Source organism: Glandiceps talaboti, chromosome 15 (genome assembly GCF_964340395.1).
Source record: "Glandiceps talaboti chromosome 15, keGlaTala1.1, whole genome shotgun sequence".
Classification (NCBI taxonomy): Eukaryota; Metazoa; Hemichordata; class Enteropneusta; family Spengelidae; genus Glandiceps; species Glandiceps talaboti.
This window is the reverse complement of record NC_135563.1, coordinates 12,282,945-12,307,061: the sequence shown is the minus strand read 5'-3', so window position 1 is coordinate 12,307,061 and position 24,117 is coordinate 12,282,945.

Here is a 24,117-nt window from a genome sequence, read left to right as displayed (position 1 = left end):
CATTATAATCAGCAGAAATACTTATACCATATGCATTGATTGCAATGAATGTTTTACCTTTGAATGGGAATCATTCCGTCCCTGAGAGCGTTTTCATATATGATAGCAAGGCTGCGATTATTAGGAACCTGCAGGGAAACAAATATGAAAGCACAGAGATGTCGATTAAAGCCCACGGGAGCTTCACTTTCAACACCATAATGACCATTTTGATCATTAAGTAATGGTCAGGTTTTCATTAGGTTCGAAATACCACGATCCCCACACCGAAGAACTTAACTTTACCAAAGATGTTTCTAATAAACTGCAATTGACCTCGTGACTCTGCGTTACATCAATACCGTGCTGACTATTCAGAGCTTCCCTTCGATATTCCCCACTTTTTTGCCGTCACAAATATCTTCAACTGTTGTCGATAACTGGCTCTACTATGCGGGACATGTGCAGTATTTCGTATTCAGTCATGACTGTATAAAATAGAATCGTAGCCCAGAGTGTTTGAAGGACACGTCCGATGGTCCCCAGATGGCAAAATATACGTCAGCTCACAATATGCGTTTATATGAGGATAACGAGGAAACGAAGTCGTTTCAATGTAAAATGCAAGTTCGTGTGTATAATTAATTGCATTCTCTGCACGCAGAATGACACATGTAGATGTACATGTGTTCATTTCTAAAACAAATGAACAGGGCAACAAACCTTATGTTGTCAAAGACATTCGGCACGTCGGCAAGAGATGACTTTAATCTTGACTCAGAGTAAAGACGAACTTGATAGTACATATAAATATATTCCCTGGCAGGCAATGAACACAGATGTAATATCAAGTATCACTGTGACAATATAGTTAGTTATTGAACGTCTACAAAAACACACTAAGTAATTCCATCCTCAGACATCCCTCGGTCAACGTCGTAAGATGGCAAAAGTAACAGGGAAAAAACATGGAAAATTATATGACTAATGGGTTTGGTATCGCTTAAAACCACGTACAACTGTCTCGTTACACCTCTCTGAGGGCTACATTCAATATCGAATAATGTTCACAAATTGCAAACAGATATCCGCGATACACCAACAGGGCAGTAGGTTTTATAGGGTGGTCCAATATAGTAATGTATCTTTTTTCATACGATTGAATTTTATTGCATACTAGTTTTTATGGTTTTCTAAATATATCCATGGCATTTATTGTATTACATATGGCCATTCTGTGTGTAAAGAAACAATAATGAAAATTGTACAGTGTGAGTGATCGCATAATGATTTGCAGTGTATGTCGGCCAATCCTGTTTCGGTAGTAAAATCTCTGAAATCACCCATGGCCTATTTGAACATCGTGGTATATATTTAACACTAGTATTTCATTATCACGGGTTCATTTGACTAAAGATAGCGTAGTTCATATTATGTTTTATCGTATGCTATGCTATATTAAGCTCCTTGATTCTTATCAATAAACATGTAACTCTATAGTATTTGCTCTCTTACAGGTCGTTTATGATGTTATCTTGAACTTGCTACAGGGCAAATAGATTTCAATCTTGAGTGTTCACTGCTAGTATTGATATGATAGCCTTCAGTATTTACAAGGGTGGAACGCCATGGGAAATCAAGCCAGTCTATGACATAAAATGTCCCCTCCCCCAGACTATGTTGCTCAAAAGTAACCCTCCCTCAATTTCCTTTTTCTAAAATATTGAAACATTTTTGATGCCTGTGGCGTAGTTCTTAGAGCTCAAGATTAGTAGTCAGGAGGTCCTTGTTTCAAATCCCACTAGAGACAGAGAATTGTTGTGCAGTACGATCGCGATCCCACCCCATTGTTGTTTCACACTATTATCACGACAGAGAATTTGTGTTTGTATTAAATCAATGACTGTGTTTTGATCTTATTGACTGAACTGAATGCCAGAACCTCCAAAAACTAGAAGAGCGCACAACTGACAACCTCAGGACCGAGGTCAACATCTCCACTCTAGCACATTATCCCCAAAACCCTGCCACACTATACATGTACTTCCCCTTTTACTGCTGTGGGATACTTTACAATGGTGGCCGTGGTGAATTGTAGTAGCAGAAAAATTGGGATCGGTGGCAGCGATGGGATAAAGCCAAAAATCACAAAATAATTCGAGGTTAGAAAACAAATGAGTCGAATTAAAATATACAATTAAAATGTGACCCTCCCCTAATTTCCATTTCTAAAATATGGCCCTCTCCTGGAGACCTATTTGTAAAAAGTGACCCTACCCCTAATTAACCTGGCCCTCCACCCTTTTACTTACTGAAGGTTCTTCCCTTAGCTCGAAATTGCAACTAATAGAATTATGAATACCATAAATCTGCACGTACACCAAGTCACACATATCATTGAAATTATTTTCATACCGATTTAACTGTGAGCAATGTACAGTTCAATTTCCACTAGTCCACATCTGCCCGCTGATTGATTTTCATCCCTGACTATCGTTTCATTACATTGTTGATGCATGCTTTCCCACCCTCGCTCTTGCATTATTGAAATGTACATTGCTTAAAGGGAAATTTGATGGACGATTTTTACTCTCGAGTTTTCAAGTATTTGGCCTTATTCTGACTCTTTAGCAAAACGTGATTGTACTTCAGAACGAAAATAACTATACCGTCCTTTGTATGTTTGCTTTATTGTTGTTGTTGTTGTTGTTGTTGTTGTTGTTGTTGCTGCTGCTGCTGCTACTGTTGTTGCTGTTGTTGTTGTTGTTGTTGTTGTTGTTGTTGTTGTTGTTGTTTTGAAAACAGGCTCTTGTGAAGATGCTGATAAGGCCACTGCATAAACGGTTCTTATTGAACAGTCGCTAGTTAGTGATAGACATCAAAATTGCACAGAAATGTCGGGAAATGACAGGCGTTCTCTTTCTAGCTAAACGGGTTCTTGTTTCACCTTCCGTCGGTCCCATCAATCTCTAGACCACAATACGTATTTCCCGTAATGGTCTCAGCATCGACGCAGGGGTTTCACCTTCTTCTTCATCATCCATGGGATAAGTCAGAGTGTGGCATCTAAGACGTGGGTTAAATTTTGTCGATTTGTACTTGTATACTAGTACAGAAACTGTAATCTTTGTATTAAGTCAAATGTGAATTGGTAGAAAACAAACGAATAGCTATATAAAGTAAACTGAGATCCACTGAGTCACCAGCACTTTCAAAATTTCGTCTGTAGTGAAGTTGTGATCAACCGTAGCATGTTATCAAATAAGTAATCTTGCTGTATGATTGTGTTCTTTCACAGCAAATGGTTTTATATGTCAGAGGACGTCTGCATAGTTTCGGTAAATATTTGCTTCTTTTAATTGAGAAATGCATCTTGAATCAAAACCAAACTATTACAAGTATTCTAGTCTGATATGCACAGTATTACGTTTCGTAAGTGTATCTCATGCAAACTATTTTGTTTGATGTTAAGGAAGGGGAAACATGGAGTGATATTGACATTTTAATGCGACAAACTCGCCTTCAGTATTATTATTTTTCATCAATACACATACGTATTCATGAACACGAACAGTCGCTTAACTGCTATTCCTTGACTATTTTCCTTAGTGTTCAGAATTCTTGTCGATAATTTATACACAATTTACTCAAAAGTACAAACAACTTTTTATTTCTTTTCCCGTGAAAAAAACATTCTTGCTAAGATGGTAATATCAAAACACTGAAATGTTGTTTTCGCTTTGCTATGAAATTAACACACATACGGGGTACATACATACATACATACATACATACATACATACATACATACATACATACGCACGCACGCACGAACGAACGCACACACACACACACACACACATACATACATACATACATACATACATACATACATACATACATACATACATACATACATACATACATGTACATACATACTCAAAGCAGTGACTTGCTTGTCGTCATATGCTGGTGTAGTTCGTCTCACCTCGTAGTTCACACCAATGTCGATTGGATATCAAACTTTTTACTATTAAGTGTGAACACGTAATCGCACATATTAACCACTGCGCCTAAATGGTTGTCACATTCCTACATACCGTAAGTTTATTTAGTATCGTTAAAACCAAGGTCATTTTTTATTTTCATTACCTTAACTTATTTGGACCATGGACATCACTCTATTTCACGACAAGCCACTAAACGTCTGTTCGCCTTGTAAGTTGTAACGCAGTTTGTTTAAAAACACGACATGTTTAGATCGCCATTCAAAACTAAATTAGGTATTTTAAAATGCTGCCGACAAGTCCTCAATTTATGATAATATAATGAACACTTAGCACATTTTAACAGAAGCATACCCAAAACTATATTTTAAAAAAATAACGTTTCCGAGGGAATATACGCTATGTATTTTACTTCGATCTTGACATTCTGTATTTGTTACACAATTATTTAGTTTATTTTTTGAGAAGAGTTAGTCAAGGTAACGTACGTTTTTTACATCATTGACAGAGATTAATGCGTCGAGGTTAACGAATAGAACTCCTATGGGGTTCAACAGTAGTTGTTACGAATGATAAACTCCAAGAGTTAAACAGCAGTTGCATATCATTCGCAAGTTAACGAAGGGAAAATAAAAAATGTACACAGCAGTCGCTATGTCAAGTTAACGAAGAGAAGGTTAAACATTCGCTATGTCAAGTTAACGAAGAGAACCTCCTAGATGTAAACAGCAGTGGCTATGTCAAGTTAAAGGAGTATTCAATAATTACAATGAGGAGGGCCGGAGGAAATCAACCCCAGTATGTGACATAAAATATGACCCTCCCCCTAGTCCATTGTGCTAAAAAGTAGCCTTTCGTCAATTTCCTTTCTGTAAAATATGACCCTCCCTGTGCCGTAGTTGTTCGAGACCAAGACCATGGATATCATTCTATTTCACGACAAGCCACTAAAGGTCTTGGGTTCGAATACCGCTAGAGACAGGGTATATTTCTGTAGTAAGATCCCACCACATTTATAGTTGTTAAAGGCGTTTGTTGTTTCCCACTATTACCACCACTTTGACAGTATCAATATCTCCACTCCACCACGTGCACATATTATCAACACTGTTTCCCTTTACTACTCTACTGTGAACCCCACTCCTCTACTCACACCACAACTAAACGTTGCGTTTCATTGATTCAGATGTGTTGTATTACTTCACAATGGTGGCATGGTGGGATGTCACAGATGTAGGATTTGGTACTGGTGGCAGAGGGGTGGGATCATGCAATAACCAAAAACTAATGAACAGTTAGATAAAAAAGTAAATTGTGACCCTCCCCTAATTTCCATTTTTTTAAGATATGGCTCTCCCCAGAGGACGATTTCTAAAATGTGAACACCCCCATTCCCCCCCCCCCTCCCCTCTAATTACTGAAGTCTTCCTAGCGGAGAGAAAGTCAAATTTTTAAACAGCAGTTTCTAAGCTACGTTCGATGTCAAATACAAGACTCTGTTTTTAAAAGTTACACTTGCCCAAGTAGACGTGAAATAAATGAACTAAGGGTTGGAGTTGTGATTGCTACCCATTCGTAGCATACAGCAACCTAGTGTGTCTCCTTCACATGGTAGTTTATTGACTTTTGATAACATTCAGGAATCTGGAAATACATGAGACAGAACAATCGACCGCGACATCTTTCATCGAATTGAACCCTTTTGCCGGCGCTATGAGGTTAAAGTCTAATCGTTATTAAATTTTACAGCTAGAACACTTACAGTCGGTGTTGAAAAGATTATCTGAAACAAACAAGTTAAATAACTTCAAGTGAAAAAAAAATGCAGACTTGAGTAGTTAAGTTATGAACCAACAGTTGGACACCACCAGGAATTTACGACGTGTTATTACATGAACTATTTGTTCTACTCTACCGTAACCGTCAAGCACTTACGGAAAGAATTTTCCCAAGTCTTAAAACTCTAGAGCTAAAGATACATTGACAAACAAATAGATTCATGATGATGTCGTGGCCCTCTAGTTTATGCATAATGTCACTCGATAGTGCGATTAATACTTCTAATGGGGCACCTCTCCAACATTTCACCGCAGAGAGTTGACACATGGAATGTATTTTGAAATAGACAGGAATATGTGCCTGGTTTTCTTCTTACATTACTTTTCCTTCTTCCCTGCAGACCCTCCTCAGCTTATTATTACAACTTTGTGAAGTATCAAATGAGTGTCAGCATGGTGAGAAATGTACTGATAATCCTTGCACACACACAATGTGTGTTCCGTGAAGGATATTGCTACAGTTCACAATTTTAGGGGTTACAAATATGTGATCTTATTAGAAACATTGTCAAAAATTGTTTTTTTAAACAAAGGATTATATCATTGAAGTCTTATTCCAAACCGATGTATTATGGGCCTATCTGTATAGAAATAATAATAATCATCATCATCATCATCATCATCGTCACCATCGTCACCATCATTTTTTATTTTTTTCTAAATCCCCCCCCTCTCTCTCTCTCTCTCTCTCTCTCTCTCTCTCTCTCTCTCTCTCTCTCTCTCTCTCTCTCTCTCTCTCTCTCTCTCCTGTCTGTCTCTGTCTCTGTCTCCTTATCTCTCTCTCTCTCTCTCTCTCTCTCTCTCTCTCTCTCTCTCTCTCTCTCTCTCTCTCTCTCTCTCTCTCTCTCTCTCTCTCTCTCTCTCTCTCTCGGCAAGTTGTCAAACTGGCGAGTGAATACTATTCAAGTCTAATCGGTCTTTGAGGCAAACATTCATTCCTAGTATATATACTACTAGTATGTACAATGTAATGTAAGCAATTTCGTAGAATTGCATTTTGCTACTGTTGACATACAGCTATTCCCCAAAAGAACTACGCAACACCTTCTCTCGTTGATCGAATTTATGTTAATTTGAAGACATTTATTCATTCATTCATCTAAAGTTTCAAATTTAGTGAAGATGTAAAATTCTACTCGTGCTTACATACACTCCCGACGAAGATCCTAAAAAGTTTCAAATTACCGAAACCTAGAATTAAAAGGTTTTCAGGTCATTGCACGAGGCAAGTTTTCACATCGTACGCAGTGCTTTGAAAGGATACGAAGAGAACTTAACGAAGTCGTTTCAAGTCAGCTTTTGTTTATAGTTGAGCAATTGATTAATCATATTTGGAAAGCTTGCATAATAAAGATTTCTTAGACTCTGTAACTTGTAAGGAAATCCCACCCTCAATTAGGAATAATGTATACATGAATAAGAGTCATCTTAAAGTGTTTGTTTAACTGAGTACCATGTTACAGTAATGCCATACAGGCTATCAAAAATGGTACGTGCCATTAAGCTAATATAATGATGTGTCTGTTTTATCGTTTAAAGAGTGAGTTGTTGTTTTTTCTCCAAGGAAAGAAAAACATCGGGAATATTGTAAGCGATTTACATGCCGTCGCCGTAATTTTGGGATCAGCACTACATTTATAATATGAAAACTGAGAAGTAAAAGTTTGAGACGCTGCATACATTTACGACCCCCGGAGCTGGATTCCGGCAATGCAGCGACATACTGTCTTTATGTTGACAGAGTCTACGTAATGGCGTAAGATTTATCACTCACAACTGTCTCTGTGCGTTTGGAATATAATGCATCAAAGTAAATCATCCTGTATCCGTACTTGTTTGGAAATAGCGTTGTGGCTGATGTGGTCAAAATGTCATCTTTGCCCATCACATTGCTACTATTTCATGAATGAGTCTTTTCAGCAACGATGTTCTTTTTAAGTGATGAAGACGTGCGGGCGATAACAGGTCAAGAATAAGTGCCAATGAAACCTCTATGAATGAACCAAAATATACAAAGTAAGCTATGAATCAAGATGATTCAATTAAAATCTACAAAAAAAACCTCTGTTCCATACACAAATATTTTGTTTGGGGTCTCGGAACACACGTCACATAAGGGTTGCATTAACGTACACCTTAGTTTTTAAGTTTTGCTAGAGCCAACCAAGTTTCAGTTGAAATATGAAAAAAAACAAGGATCACATGCAATTTTATTACATAAAGGTCAATATGATATCAATATTATACTAAGTCATTGTAGAATCCAATATGGCCGCCAAATATTGTGTTAACTTTATGCGAAAAATAAAACTGTTTTAAGGTTTATTTCCTTAAAACTATGATGGCAACCACTAAATATATTATATTGTGTCAAAAGTACAGGAAGTAAATTTCCATATTAATTGTTAGGGGAGATTTGAATTGTTTTAAAAAGCATTTTCAGGTAAATTGTTTTCTGAAGCGTACTCTACTTTAAATGTTGTAAAGTATTAAGTTCAACCTTGAACCTTGAACCTTGAACCTTGTTACTATTTAAATGGTAAATTCCTAAAACATGTATGTAATAAGGTAAGTTAAATTGTGAAACTGAAAGAAACTATACAATGCCCATACAGAATTTTAAAAAAAAATGTCACCATGAAGCAGTGTTGCAAAATAGAACATTTACTGCATGCATACATTATGTATTCAGATTAAGATGCTAAAAGTCGGCTTTCAAGTGGTAAACGGATACACCATGTTTGCACTGATTTTGAAAATCCAACTTTGGTTTCTAAATTATGTCTTCTTGAAGTCAAAATGTGCGTGCAGTTACAATTTAACTTTTCCTCCTACAACTTAATTACTGAGCATTCATCTTTAAAGTGTTCTTGACAATTTCTTAACAGCTTTACCATATGCGACGTGAATCACGCTAACGACAACAAGTGAAACTTATTTTCCTCAAACAAATTTGTTATATCAGTGTTGTGTTTTTTAAATCTAACTTTCAAATTGTTATTGATTATTATATTTTTTTTTTAATTTCTAACAATTTGTTTTTCCTTCCCGGATTTTCTGTCCTCTTAATTAGACACACGTACGGCGTACATGACATGCGGATAAAGACCACGGCTCTGCTTCATTATATACCACGGGTGTAATTATCTCCTTGTCTGGTGTCCTTTTCAATACAATTCAGCAAAATCACATGTTACAAACATGTGTTATTACTTTCCAATGTCAAAGTGTGATGAATACTTTACATCTATATCTGCATGTTTCCATGATTGGATACACGTTTCTTGTCACAGTAGACTTACCGTGGCTAAAGCCGACAGTGTTTAATTTACTCTAATTCTTTTATTTGAATAAAATCGGTTTATTATAGTTTGTAACGAGATTGAGGCGTACCTTTAGTCAACATCAATGGATCACAACTATCACCACGGAAACTAAACAAATAGGCCGTACATATAAAGATCAAAACATGTAAATATGTAAGTAGTACATTGTATGCACTCGTCAAAATTATATATTACAACTCCTGTAAAAACCTTTTGAAACTATTAGAATACAACAAACCACATAGATTTGTGGAGCCTAACACTACTCCACAAACTAAGTGTCTAATACAAACATTTCCAACTCAATCTATTTTGAACTATTGACAGATTTAATATATCTAATGAAGAGTACACTCGACGACACTCAGTCTGAACAAAAGGCAAAGGACACATACATACATACATACATACATACATACATACATACACACACACACACACACATGCATGCATGCATACATGCATACACACACATATATACATACATACACATATATACATACATACACACACATACATACATACATACATACATACATACATACATACATACATACATACATACATACATACATACATACATACATGCATGCATGCATACACACACATACATACATACACACACATACGCACACATACATACATACATACATACATACATACATACATACATACATACATACATACATATACACCAATCAACACATACAGATTTTTACATGATTTCACACAAGATTATGGCGTCCATTGATGCGAAGAGTTCGCACACGTAATTAAATACTTAAAGGAGTTTTACTATCCACTGAGACCTTCAGCAGTTTTACTCATTTAATTCAATCACAGTTGTCAAGAACACTATCACAAACACAGATATATGCAATGATATTGTGATCTTTGACCTCCAAACTATCTATCAATATATATATTACGACACCTCTACGTATACGTACGTCTAATTGATATAACTATTACAATGGTTCAAATGACGCTGAAATCCCCTTTACGTAATATACGTCATTCATTTATAGAGTTCGATGTGAAGAAGGAGCATGGTACTTAAAATACACAGAAAATGTGAATAATCATCAGATCTCTGTTTACTCCGGATAGTTGAATATGTGTTTGTGCGTGCTAGAGACATTTACCATTGGTGTGTGTTGTCGTTTTTTCCATTTTAATAACCAATATCATGTTCTCGGGTAAAATTTCATATTGTTGAGCTAAGTACAGAGGTGTCAAATTATAAGTTGACCCTGAATGCGACCGATGAACCCTTGTACATATTTATAAAGGCCAGGCGTGCCGACAGAAACGTGCAACAGAATTACACATGCTCAGTATTACTTCATTCCAATAAAAAGTTACTTTGTTGGGCTATTTATTGCTTTATTGTAGGACACAATGATAATCTCCGTGGACGGATAACTCGCCAGTTTTTCTCTGAGTCATTGCTCTCAAATTGAATTAGAAATCCGTATATGTAATGAGACAGACAATTACTAATTTAATAACACCATCCTCGACTTTTTCTCGTTGCTTTTAGAAACACTTGGCCAGTTTATCCCCATGCACGCGATGTTGATGAAATTAAGCCTTGTTCTGGCCAGATTTACGTACGCGTCTTTCAAACTTGTGAAGAAAAGATTGGAAATTCAGTAGCTCAACAGATATCCAGTCATTGTTACCTTTCAAAAGGTTCGTGAATCCATCATCAGTCTCTCTTGAGATTCAAAGACTGCATATTTTTACAAGTTCCAATTCACTTGCGGTTTTGTCTTTGTACCATTGAGATGCATAGCCAGAACGATCGAGGTCACGACCTTTGCGACTATGAATTATTCGTGTCCCAACACACCACTAGTGTTTGAATTTTTCATCATATTATAGGATTTGTTTTCAAGAGCATCCGTCTCTGGTTGATTATATTATGCCCAATGAAGAATTCGAACACAAATGATTTGACAGATAAAAGTTGAAATGTCAAGCATTTCTTCCAATTTATATCTGGAAAAACGTTTAGAGAAAATTCTCGAGAACTTGAGAAACTGGGTAATGACAGCTAGACCGATAACAGTATCCGCCTTTTTTTATTTATCTCCGAAGTTAAGCTCAATTGATGGCTTTGATGACAAGCCGCTTTACTTTATCACGACATTCCATACCGATTCACATTTTCGAACGTGTAATTATCTTGCAAGTTTGCAGACACAACCGACCCAGTGTGTTTCAATTAAAGTTTAACTCAAGAACTGAACGATACAAGTCAACAACGTTATGCAATTTAGAGAAGCAAACTAGTCGATGCGAAGCTCCACAATGCTGGCGTCACTGGTATTATTTTTACCAACTATGACGGGGATATCGAGTTGAACTCAGTTACAGGTAATGGGTTTATTTAAATACAAAGCTCAAAAGAGCAAACTTGAAATGAACAAGGGAAAGATAATAATAAACGTTAATAGTCGAAAGCAGTAGACTGTGGCCATTACTTATATTCATATTGGAAAATTGCACAGCGTGTATACTTACAAAAAAGGGCGAATACGTATTCGTAAGCTCCCCAACGCTGAACGAAATATGACTTGTACCTTATGCTTAGACGTTTACAGAAAATTGAATATATTACTCTAGAGACATACAAGGTAAACACAGTCGATACGAGAACGTAGTCCGCCAAGGTACCAATACCACTAATTGTGTTTATTTGTCCTAATGAAAGAAAACAAAGCTATTTTTTTCTATTTTTTTTGAAAAAGATAATAGTCACTATATTTCGGACCAATGACTCGGGTTTTTGCATTCCTTAAATCCCCTATCATATTATACGTACGCAAACATCCATGTTCATAAAGTTTCCTTTGATAGCATGTTTGATTAATTAATTATTCTCAAAATATAATCCGACCATAATGAAGCCGATACATGTCATCAATGAACAGAAATAGTATATAGATATCAAAATGGTATTTTAATCATCAACAGAGAATTAGTGACAGAGGTGTGATTAAGTTACTAGTCAGCGGTCAGAGGTCATGAGATTAATCTACACCTGCTTTTACTGGTTACAACATCTTGCAAAGCTCATACAGCCATATATTATTACTGATATAGGCGATCTTGTACACTCAAAGATTCGAGTCGGGGCACGGTTTTTGTTTGTGTCTATATCTATTGTCTTTTTTGTGTTTTGTCGGGGATAAATACTTGCGACATTTTCCGACACCCATGGTTTTATCTGTCTGTCTGTCTGTCTGTCTGTCTGTCTGTCTGTCTGTCTGTCTGTCTGTCTGTTGGTCAGACATTTTGTCATATCCGCCTATCTGTCTTTTTGCCATATCCACATATCGGTCTGTCTGTCTATCTATCTATCTATCTATCTCTATCTATCTATCTATCTATCTATCTATCTATCTATCTATCTATCTATCTATCTATCTATCTATCTATCTATCTATCTATCTATCTATCTAACTCTATCTATCTATCCATCCATCCAACCATCTATCTATTGACATATATTGATCGATACAGCTCTCCAGTTCTAGTTACCTCCCTAGATCTATACCTATCTACCTACATGTCTGTATGTCTACATCTCTCTCTCTATGTCTCTGTCTCTGTCTGTCTGTCTGTCTGACTCTCTCTCTCTCTCTCTCTCTCTCTCTCTCTCTCTCTCTCTCTCTCTCTCTCTCTCTCTCTCTCTCTCTCTCTCGCGTCATCTTTCAACCCAACTATCCAGTCAATAGCATAGACATAATTATCTCGTTTATACAAAGATAGGAAATGAAATAAGCAAAGTAAGCCATGTCGCCAGAATCATGATTATAGAAGTTATTGACGCAAAGGAAAATATGATGTTTATGTAAGCCACGATTGTCGTATGCCGTGTATGTATTACCAAATAAGTACATACGTAATACCATGTGGACGATCAAAGTCATTTTAAGTGGTTTTAGGGCTTAAATAATATATATATTAACCAATTCTGTGTGCCTAATGCTCAACATGCACAGTCCATCATCACTGCACATTTTGCCTGTTAGTGAGCAAGCGGATAAGTATTATCAGAGATAGCAATTGTATTACAACATTACTAACCGCCGTAAACCGGTGCGTTTTTTTTTTCAAGTATGAACTCGTCATATGCCATATCTACTGATCGGGTAGATTTAAGAGGCATATTAGCTTGGTTACCAGACATTTTTATCCATATTCAACAATCGTATCATACTATATTTCGATTCAAGTTTACTTTCTGTTTATGTCACGTTGAAACTCAATAACTGTAAATACAGTACAAAAGCGTGCTAGAAATTGTTCAAAGAGTTTCTTCGACTATGATATGATCCGTATAATACTAGCATCAGTTTGTTGAACAAGTATCATGATGGTGTATATCAAAATGAGGACAAAAGGAAATGTTTGATTACACTGTATGTATACTTTCAATGGTTGTTCCCCAATGGTTAAGAATTAATGACATGATATTGTTAATAAGTGTTTTTACACTTTTCATAGAGTTTTATGTTTAATATGTTTTATACAGACAACGACCACATTTTTAAATACCCTTTACATGCTAGCATTCCGTGTACTATAGACTAAATATGCTGGTTCAGGCACTTGTAATCGAACTGTACAGCTGGTGACTGTAAGTATTAGCATTTGATGTACATGTATGCAATATGTTATGTGATTTGCTTTGACTATATGGTGAGAGTGTGTGTCTGAAAATATGATATGTTATAAAACACTTATTGCCTGGCGTTATTCGGGCGCTAGTAGATGTCATATTACCTCTCCTGCTGATATATAGCAGTCAGTTCTCTCCGCTTTCAGCCGAGGGAAGTAATTGGTACATACAAACCCTTAGGGTAATAGACGTCTATCATTGCCTTCATAGCCAGGCAATACGTGTATAGTATTCCCTACCTGATCAATTTTGTTTCTATTTATGGTGGACATGTTAACCAACAGAGTATTCGTTGTAGAGTTGGATTGTAAAGCGAATTGACTTTCATTTAAAGGGTGTAACCATGGCATTTGATTGCATTTATTGTTGTCTTCTCGTCACTCATTAAATATAGACACATGTCAGTTTTATTACCATGATAATTGAGTATTATCAGGCGTACGTTAGTCTTGGATGATACATGTACATTTTTGTTGCTATCTCCATAAATGTCTCAATATTTTTTTTCTCAGCTAACGTTCGGAATAACAAGAGCAGAAAGACAATGCATGTAAAATGACAGACACCTTTATACTTAACATAATAATTGTGACAAACTACACATAAAAAACATGAGCAATTTTAATTATCTGACCAACATTACGTGTAAGTTACAACACGTACCACCTGTATTAATTTATGGTTATTGCTTTTATCAACTAATTCTGATAAAACATTGATGACTTTATTACGTGTGAAAGAGTAGAGGCAATAAATCTTTTTTATTTGTTTCTTTTTTATTATACAATTAATTTGTATTCCGTCTACACGCAATGTAATATTTTATCAAAATGATAGTGTCAACAACAACGTATGCATGCATACATACATACATACATACATAAATACATACATACATACATACATACGTACATACGTACGTACGTACGTACGTACGTACGTACGTACGTACATACATACATACATACATACATACATACATACACACACACACACACACATACATACATACATACATACATACATACATACATACATACATACATACATACACACACACATACATACATACGCAGGCAGACAGACAGGAAGCCAGCAAGCCCCCTGAACAATGCCCATTACACACAATAATTAAATCTAAGCTTCAACACGTAACATCTGTATGCATTTATGGTAATCCTGTTTCGGCTTATGTAATAAAAAATATTAATGGGTAAGTCTTTGATTTGTCACTTTTTTTAAATGTGTTTTTATGAGGAGTTAGTTTGTTGTCCATCTGCACGCACGTCAATATATTTTAGCAAAGTTATATCAATACAACCAATCTCACACTGCCTAACTACCTAGTACATACCTACCTACCTTGCATGTAAATAAATGGATGCGTTTGTCTGTGTATATGTGTTTATCCACATTCATAAATATACACATATATCTTAGAATATTCAGCTAGACTATGGTTGACGCGTGCACATTGTAGATTTTATTATATGTTCAGGCAAAGATGACTTAAACGCCTGCAGGCTTGTCCACAATGTTTTCTTACAATGATTTCCCTCTAGTGTTATATCGTTAATATTTATTGATTATCATCACTGAAGATATAGAGCTGTTGTTGTGTTTTGCTAAGAACCTATAAAAAATACAGCTAAGTAGTACTGTTAAACCCTACATCGCGGCTATAATATGATCAATTCAGGACATCTCGATTAAAATTACAGCGGTTCAAGCAAGTTTCTGAAGTATTCACATGCCACCAGGGACTACTAGCATCACTTTTTATGATTCTTCACTTTTAACAATTTTGATTTGATTCGTGTGACTTATGATGTTACTAAAAGGTAACTATTATTCTGAAAGATACCAAGACAAATGATTTATAGTCGACTCAGAGCCAAAAGGACCTAGTGAAAAAAATGCTTGTTCTGTGCATGTCAAAAACAAATGACATTTTCTGAAAAGCCAAATCATCATGATAATTATGTTCCGATAGTTTACTATTTTTACTCCGATCTCAACAAAAACTATCCTGGGTGAAGACAATGGGGAAAATAGTGTTTAAAATTCACTTAGGAATGAACATAAGGGGCCTTCTACTCAATATAACATTTTTTTTGCAGTTAGGCCCTTCATGCAAGCACTAACCCCTTTGTATATGAAGCGCGCAGCAGCTATATAAATGCAAGTACAGGGTTTCAAATTTCTAACTAACATTTACACCAAGACTAACAGACAATCGTTTGTTGATCTGAGATTTCCAACAATTGACTAACCTGAGAATGTTTTTCATTTTGTGTTAGCTGTCGTCTCGAATTGTTCCTTTTCTCGCTTTGGGCGTATTCTGGAGTTTTTTCATTGACTTTTGTCCGAGGTTTTGGTTTGCTTCTTGATCTCGTACTGTAACATTTTACTTCTGAATAGTTTGAAGATTGGCCTTTTTTGGCTTAAATTGTTTCGAATAAAATGAAGTGAATAATAATAATAATGATGATAATTTGATATTGTATTGTGTGTCCTTTTTCATCTGATCTTTACAGAAATACTCCAATTACGTTCAAGTCATGTAGGGCAATTTGTTGCTGCAAGCAAAGATGTTTATAACAAAAATGAATATATCATAACACGACACCAACTCCTGTCCTAATTGATCAAGTCACGATTCTTGCTCTCAAATGTCACACCGCTAAACATAGGAGCGACTTCTAGTATTCAAAAGGCGTGAATCGTGATCGTGCTGCACTATTCAAAGAATATGAATAATAACACAGAAACGACTGCTACAAATCATGTTGAACTTTACAAAAAATATATATATATCATATTGTGTTATTAAACTCAAGTATTATACTATTCTCAAAGACTCACCTGCGTAATGATCAGGAGTAGAGCCAAACGAGATTGCCCTATTGTGTGTTTAGGGCACAATGACGACTATCGTCGATAAATCATACCCTTGAACTTCAAAACACAGGTGGTTCATTTGCGTGTAATGCAGATTTTAATTGTCCTTTCCTCACATAAACTGAACTAAAATACACAACATTTAAAAACGTAAGTGAAGTGAATTGTTGGTGCTGACAGAACAACGCATGAATCACGATCTATATACATGATATTAATATTACATTTCACTTTCAACCTTTGAAATCCCACAGCAATAAAACATAAATCCTATTTCAATATCCCATTCTTTGTATCAAAGTATTGAAATACAAGCTGTGGCTCCTGAACACCATCCTGAAAACAACATCATAAATATAACATTTCAGAAGTGGTATTGAATTGGACACTTGGATGTCTACTAATGCGGCTTATGGATATAGGGAGAACAACGTGAAACCTAATATTGTCGCCAAGAAGAAGAGCTGGCGTATTGCCATCAGGTAAAGCTTGACAATAAACGAGAAACCGAGCCTTAGATGTTTGACATAACAACTCGGATCGGTATTGGTTTATACAGTGTGTAGGATGCATGTACTGCATCCGATCGTAACCTACTTTGAACGTGACGAGGTAATGACATAGTATAAATGAATACAGGTACCATAACCCAACAACATTATTAAAGTATATTGACCAAATCTGAACATATTACTGAGGTAACTTGTAACAAGTGGACAACTAACCTGTAAAATTCATGTAAAATAAATTTCGCTGATGAGGAATATAATAATAGGATATCAAGAATTCAAAACAATCATCTAAGGCACGGTGCTTTTTATCCCAGTGATTTACATTAGATGCATAATATTGGAGTGAGTCGCTACGTACAATGACAGTACATGCACCAATATATGAAAATAAAGCTTCCTGCTATTATTCAGACCGTTAAGAACTACGGTACGGGAACACCAAATACGAGAGTACACGTCCAACTGATTTGTTAATCGTAAAAATTATTGTATGTGTACTTAAGATGTAGATAGATTGCTTTAGGCAATAGATATAGTATCTCTTCAACTTCAAACTTGGCATTTGGCAAATTTGCACGATTACAAAATTTATGGAGATTGCAAAAGTTCAATCAATCGTCTGAGCTCCATTTGATATAATCTATGTCACGTACTTGGTTTCGTCAGTTACCGTGGTGTGCCATTTCAAACACGGATGATCAAAGATAACAATAGATAGATATGTTTTTCAATCATGCGTGTAAAGTAACACATCAAACAAGTCTTAAAGTAGAACGCTCAGACGTCAAGTTTACATCCAGTGAAAATATACACATATACAAATTTAATTCAACCTGCATAAGAGCGAATTCCTTCTCCACGTTTGGCTGAGAGAGCGGAAAGAAACATTCAAAGCGTTCAGAGAAATGCATACATTACTTGACCACGAATAAATGTTGGGGTGCTGGCAATCTGTATTCATGCTTCATTTATGGAAATATGTTAAGGCAATGATTTTCACATGTTGCCAGGACTCTTCTTAACTATAACGGCAAAATGTAGCATTAGAAGAATACTAATTAGGACTTTTCTATACACATTGGTAAGCCTGTATTGACTTCATATCACGGCCAGCCGTGTATAAACATCAGGCTACTCTCCTCAAGTAACGATTTTTGCATATGGAAGGACACTCTTTACCTGTCTTTATCTCTCATGGGTTACACTCCTTCGATGAAAACACGCCAACTCTCACATTGAAAGTTTGACAAATTGGTTATGTGCTGAAACTATCAAACTTTCTCATATTTCTTTTGCTGAAAATAGAAATATTTGCAATAAACTCGGCCGTAAAATTCCTGACCCTTTGCACTCAATGTGTTATTCATCCAGGAGCATGACAATGAATGTGAATAATTAATCATCGTGCTGTTTTCTCAAAAAGAGATATAGAAGGAGATGTCTCGAACAATGTGTATCGGTACAAAAAGGTTGTTGAGTACGCAGGGAAAACGACCGACAAATTGATAAACAGATACGCGCATATACACAATACATACATACATACATACATACATACATACATACATACATACATACATACATACATACATCCGCACGCACGCACGCACGCACACACGCACACACACACACACACACACACACACATACATACATACATACATACATACATACATACATACATACATACACACAAACAAACACGTCGAAAAGTCTGGCATTTTCCATTAATGTCAATCAGTTTTAACTGAAAGATTTAACCAATATTATTGGCGTCAGTACTACAGCTGCACTGTGTGTTTATTGATCAAACAAACAAATATTGGCATTTCGTAATTCCTGAGGTAATTCCTGACGTAAAACCTTTGGTATCGTGGAATTGTCATCCTCATTAAACTAAATACAGCGCACGATAACATTAAGATAATACCATTTGTCCTTTTCGTCAGTTGAAATATTGCAGATGTGACAGAGAATAGTCGACATCGTGATCGTATTGATTACAGTGCTTAGCATAACATCAATACTGTCATCGCATCTACTTTTTTGCAACATGTTTGTTTTGTACGCCTGATTGAAGCCATTCGATACCGGTATAACTTTTAACATTAACGATTGAATGTGTAATGCTGGAATGTCTGGGCTTTGCGAATGGCTCACATCACTCCTTGATTTATGCTGTACCACCAGCATTGAGAGAAATACTTACATAACACACAACAATCTGAAAGATACCAAAAATACTTTCCTACATACTGGAGATCGGTACCGTGACGTTCGTAGGAAACTGACCCATGCTAAAAAGGGAGTTGGGTATACCGTTAAGGTAACATGATATGGTGCACTAAACAATTTATGTGTCGTCGAAGTGATTAATTGTATGTTTAGCTCGATTGAGATGGAAATAAAAGAAATTCGTGATGATGGAACGGAGCTGGTGGGGAAGTCCGTGATTAGTAACTATGTTTTATTACGAGCAATATAATTTGATCCGTGTGAGAATGTGGTTATTGAAGGTTTTGATTGGTTAACCACCGTTAATCAAACGAAAGGTGACCAATCCTTAACGCTGTATGATCTGGCATATTGCACTGTCGTGAACTTAATGATTCCGTATCATAAACAAGTCCTTCACACACATCGCTTTGCTTGTATTTGTTTTAACGGTATGTGGCATATACCAATCAGAATACAATGTACTTGTTACATTTTTTATAATCAGTGTATGGTAAAAAGATAAAATGTACCATGCTATGAATTATCTCGTTCGTTTCGCATTTTATCCAGTCCACTACTAGAAAACGTTCCTCCCCACAATCGCAATTATCTTTATCAAAACAATATACTATGTATGCCTCTTAGCATATCAAACTAACGGAATAAGGTTAAAACTTCGCACTTTTGTAAACGTATGACTTCATTCGATACGATAATGAACATAATGTGAAGATCTCTAGACTTGGCTATTTCAAAATTACAATCTAATGTTGAAGTTTACAACATATATTTGGTGATACTTGTATAGTGGTGATATAGTAATAAGCAAGTCTTTGTTCTGTCACAGAGGTACTTTAAAACGTGGCACTGGTATTAGACAGTCATTTTGGTTAGTAGTACTTCACTTCTTTCTGGGTGTTGGATGCACTTTGTATATAGCATTCATTGGTGATATGGCTCATCAAGATATCAATTGAAATTTAGAGTATTGGAAAGAGCCAAGAAGTTTCTCCATAGTGAGGACTTCTTTAATATGTTAAGAGGTCAGGATGATAATAGAAATGTGCTATTCGTGGCAAATATGATGCTTGTTTGCAGGTGCAAACACTCCACAAAACACAAAGCTCTCAATTTCTGCACCCTACTGCATTTTTTAAAACTGTAATAATATTTTGTTTAATTGAAGCTTGCTATCTTCTGAATGTCGATAATGGTTTAGCTCTTTCAGACAACTATTTAGAGTTGAAGTAATGTATGCATACGAAATCAGGAAAATACTCGAAAACAACGCTAATTGTGGCATGATACTGGTGTCACTCTAAGTAGAACTGGAGTGACAGTAAGGAGAAGATTCAGATGAATGTACCTTCATTAGGCACGTTTTTTGGTGTGTTTTTTTTAGCAATTTATGACATTTACATGATTACAAACGGGTATCACCCATGTGCATTATTATTTCTAGAGGAACGATTGCAGCTGGCAATAAACTCTATATCGAATTGTAAAATCATGCATTAATAATTACTTTACAACAATTTACTTCATTAAGAGAACAGAAGTCTCTTCAAGTGATAACAAACATTGTATTTGCTTTGAATTTTAGAAACAAGCATCTCACAAGGATCACGGATTTGTTTGCAGATAGCAGGAAACACGCCCTTAGACTATATGTTTGATACCGTGTTGTTGAACATCAATGCATCAACAAAGTGTCAAGTACAATATTAACGTCCTGTACCATGGGTGTTGAACAAGGAAGTCATTTCTTTTATGAGAGGTCGTTAGTCGCATCGGTACCCTTTACAACAGATGATGGTGATCAAAGGAACATATTACTTCAGGGGGAAAACACAGACAAAAACGATTTGTGTACAAAGGTGGAATCTAGGTAGATGATTATGGATTCGAGGCAATGATACAAAATTGAAAATACAGTTATGTAAAAATAATCATGGACGCCATCTTTGTCTTGATCAAAATTAATCACGTCCTGACGGGTAGATTTTGCTATGTGCATGTACAGAAAGTAAGGATGCCATAACAAACAATGACATTTACGCGTCAGAAATCTCACGACGTGTTGTCAACAAAAAATACGTATACCTTCAGTCCAAGATAAATTGTCTATCTGAACCTTATATTAGATTATTCCCTGTGTTTGACGAACTGCACAATATCCTTTGACGAACTACCACATTTTTGTGACGAAGGCATCGTAATTGCGTTGGTATATTCATAAATGATGACATTATAAATCTTGTGTACACTTGCTTGAAATTTATGGAACATTTATGTTACCTTATCACGTAAATGTTCTGAAAAAAAATTATATTTACACAGTTGATGTAATGTTTGGAATTAACCATTCCTTGAATGCCTTCCTGCCTTTGATGTAGTTTCATGTTATGTTCGTATACCATATGACTAACTTCCACAGACAAAACAAACTGATCATTATCAATGTATGTTAGTTTAATAGTTAGATAAGGGGAAGATTTTCTGGTGGAATCAACGCTGATTTTATTTGTCCAGTACTACTCAGGATAAAACGACATTGTGATGAGTGGCATCACTAACTGCTGAAAGGGTTGTATACTTGCTATATCTTGCTTCTCACAACTAAAACTCTGCATCACCTTCTTCTCCCTGAAAATACCATATATGGTAAAAGCAAAAGACAACCGCTATTTGTTACGGCTCACTTTATAACCTTTAGAAGAAATTACACAATACACAAACCAAAAGACATCCCTTCGGAATAAGAAATAAATCTTCGTAATCTTTTCAGCCTGAGATTCGCAATTAAGAACGATTCGGAGATTCAGGGGTGATGTTCTTTAACCCATAAAATCAGCTGAAATTCTTACCCGAAGTCAATTTAAAACGCATGAATTACTAGAGCGCTTTTGATATTATGTGTCTTGTTCGAAACAGGATACCGGAGGACTCTGGCATAACTAATAACTATTCCAACTTTTAAATTTTTTTACGAAATACTATTTTGTTAGAAGTTTTTCTGTGATTAATTATGTACAATTTTTGAATGCGTCGAACTATTTGTTATTAGAATAATCCCTTCTTATGTATTCCAAGGAGAGTGACTGGGGTCACAGCAACCCTTTTAACTATGGTGTTTATCAAACTGAAAGATGGTATTTTATTTTCAACACATTGGACAACTTGTTTTCATTCATTTGATGTGCTAATTTAGTTTTATGGTATGATATTTGGATGTGGCATATATATAGGCTGTGCTTTATGCATTAAGTATATGAAAATAATCCATAAGCTTAATGAGTGATGGACATTTTAAGTTATATTAAAACTATATGTTATTGAAACATTCATTCCTTTTAAGGAACTATTATGTTGCCATACTAGCATTCGTAACCAAGGTTTGCAATGTTTTGCTTACATTCTTTGAGTACATCTTGTTACCCTATTATTGCCACTGCACGGATGTTCCGGATTCTAAGATAAGACCAATCATTCGACAAAAGAGTGTAAATATTGAGGAGGTTTGAAGGACATCAAGTTTCAAAAAATTCAAGGAATTTTTATGTCTTGTATAAATAGTTTACATTTTCATTAATCACCAACTTGAATGATAAGCTTGGAAGGAAAACAAACATACATCTCCCTTACATTACAGTATAATCACTCTCGACTCAGAATAGACGTATTGACGTATTTGATAAAGAGCTTTTGACGCAGTCAAAGACAGCTTTAGCCACATTACATATATTGGCATTGTGCTAAAAATTATATTATTAGTGAGTGATTCTTGATCTCACAGGAGACCAACCTTTATTCTCAAAATGAAACAAACACGTAAACTTAAGTCGAAAATCAGAGTCAAAAACGCTTAATGAATAAAATGATTTTTGTCAGTTTCACAAAATGACATTTCTCTAAATCTGGAGACATATTCCAATTGATTCATCGTAATTTGCTGGTTCATTTCCAATCGCACCAAAACTTGTCCTGGGTGAAGGTATACAATGAGCGATAAAATTGGGGTTCAGTGTGACTCGGGGTCATAAGGCCTAGTGCCGAAAATACTGTTATGGCCTTTATCTCCAGGTAGTAGTTTAGTCATTTGACCCTTTTGTTACGAACCCATTTATATGCATTTCTTCAATAAGTAATCAATAACTTATTCGTACCACTTGTAATGTCATTGTACTTTTACATTATGAGTACGATTTGCAGTACCAAAAGAAACACTACAGATGCACCACTGCCAATGTATTGTATCATGAAAATGATCACAAGTGTCTAAATTACGTCATAATATTGTACAAAGGAATTGAAACAGTGATGCTGAAATTGGTAATAGAACACATCATGATTGTTTTACAAATTATGCAAGGGAATTCCTACATGTATGAGGAAGTTGGCAATAAAACAAAGTAAACTATGATTGTTATACACAAATATCTGGCTTTGTACAAAGTCATGTTTACAGTCTAGCTAATTACAAATTGAAATGTACAGATAAGGTTATGGTTTTTGCAGTACGCGTATGTGATACCACTTATAAGGGTGACAGCTAATGGATACCGCATCATGGTAGAACTAAACTTTACCACGTCGTCGCAGAGTTAGGAATTCTGATAATTTATAGATTTATTTGGATCAAAA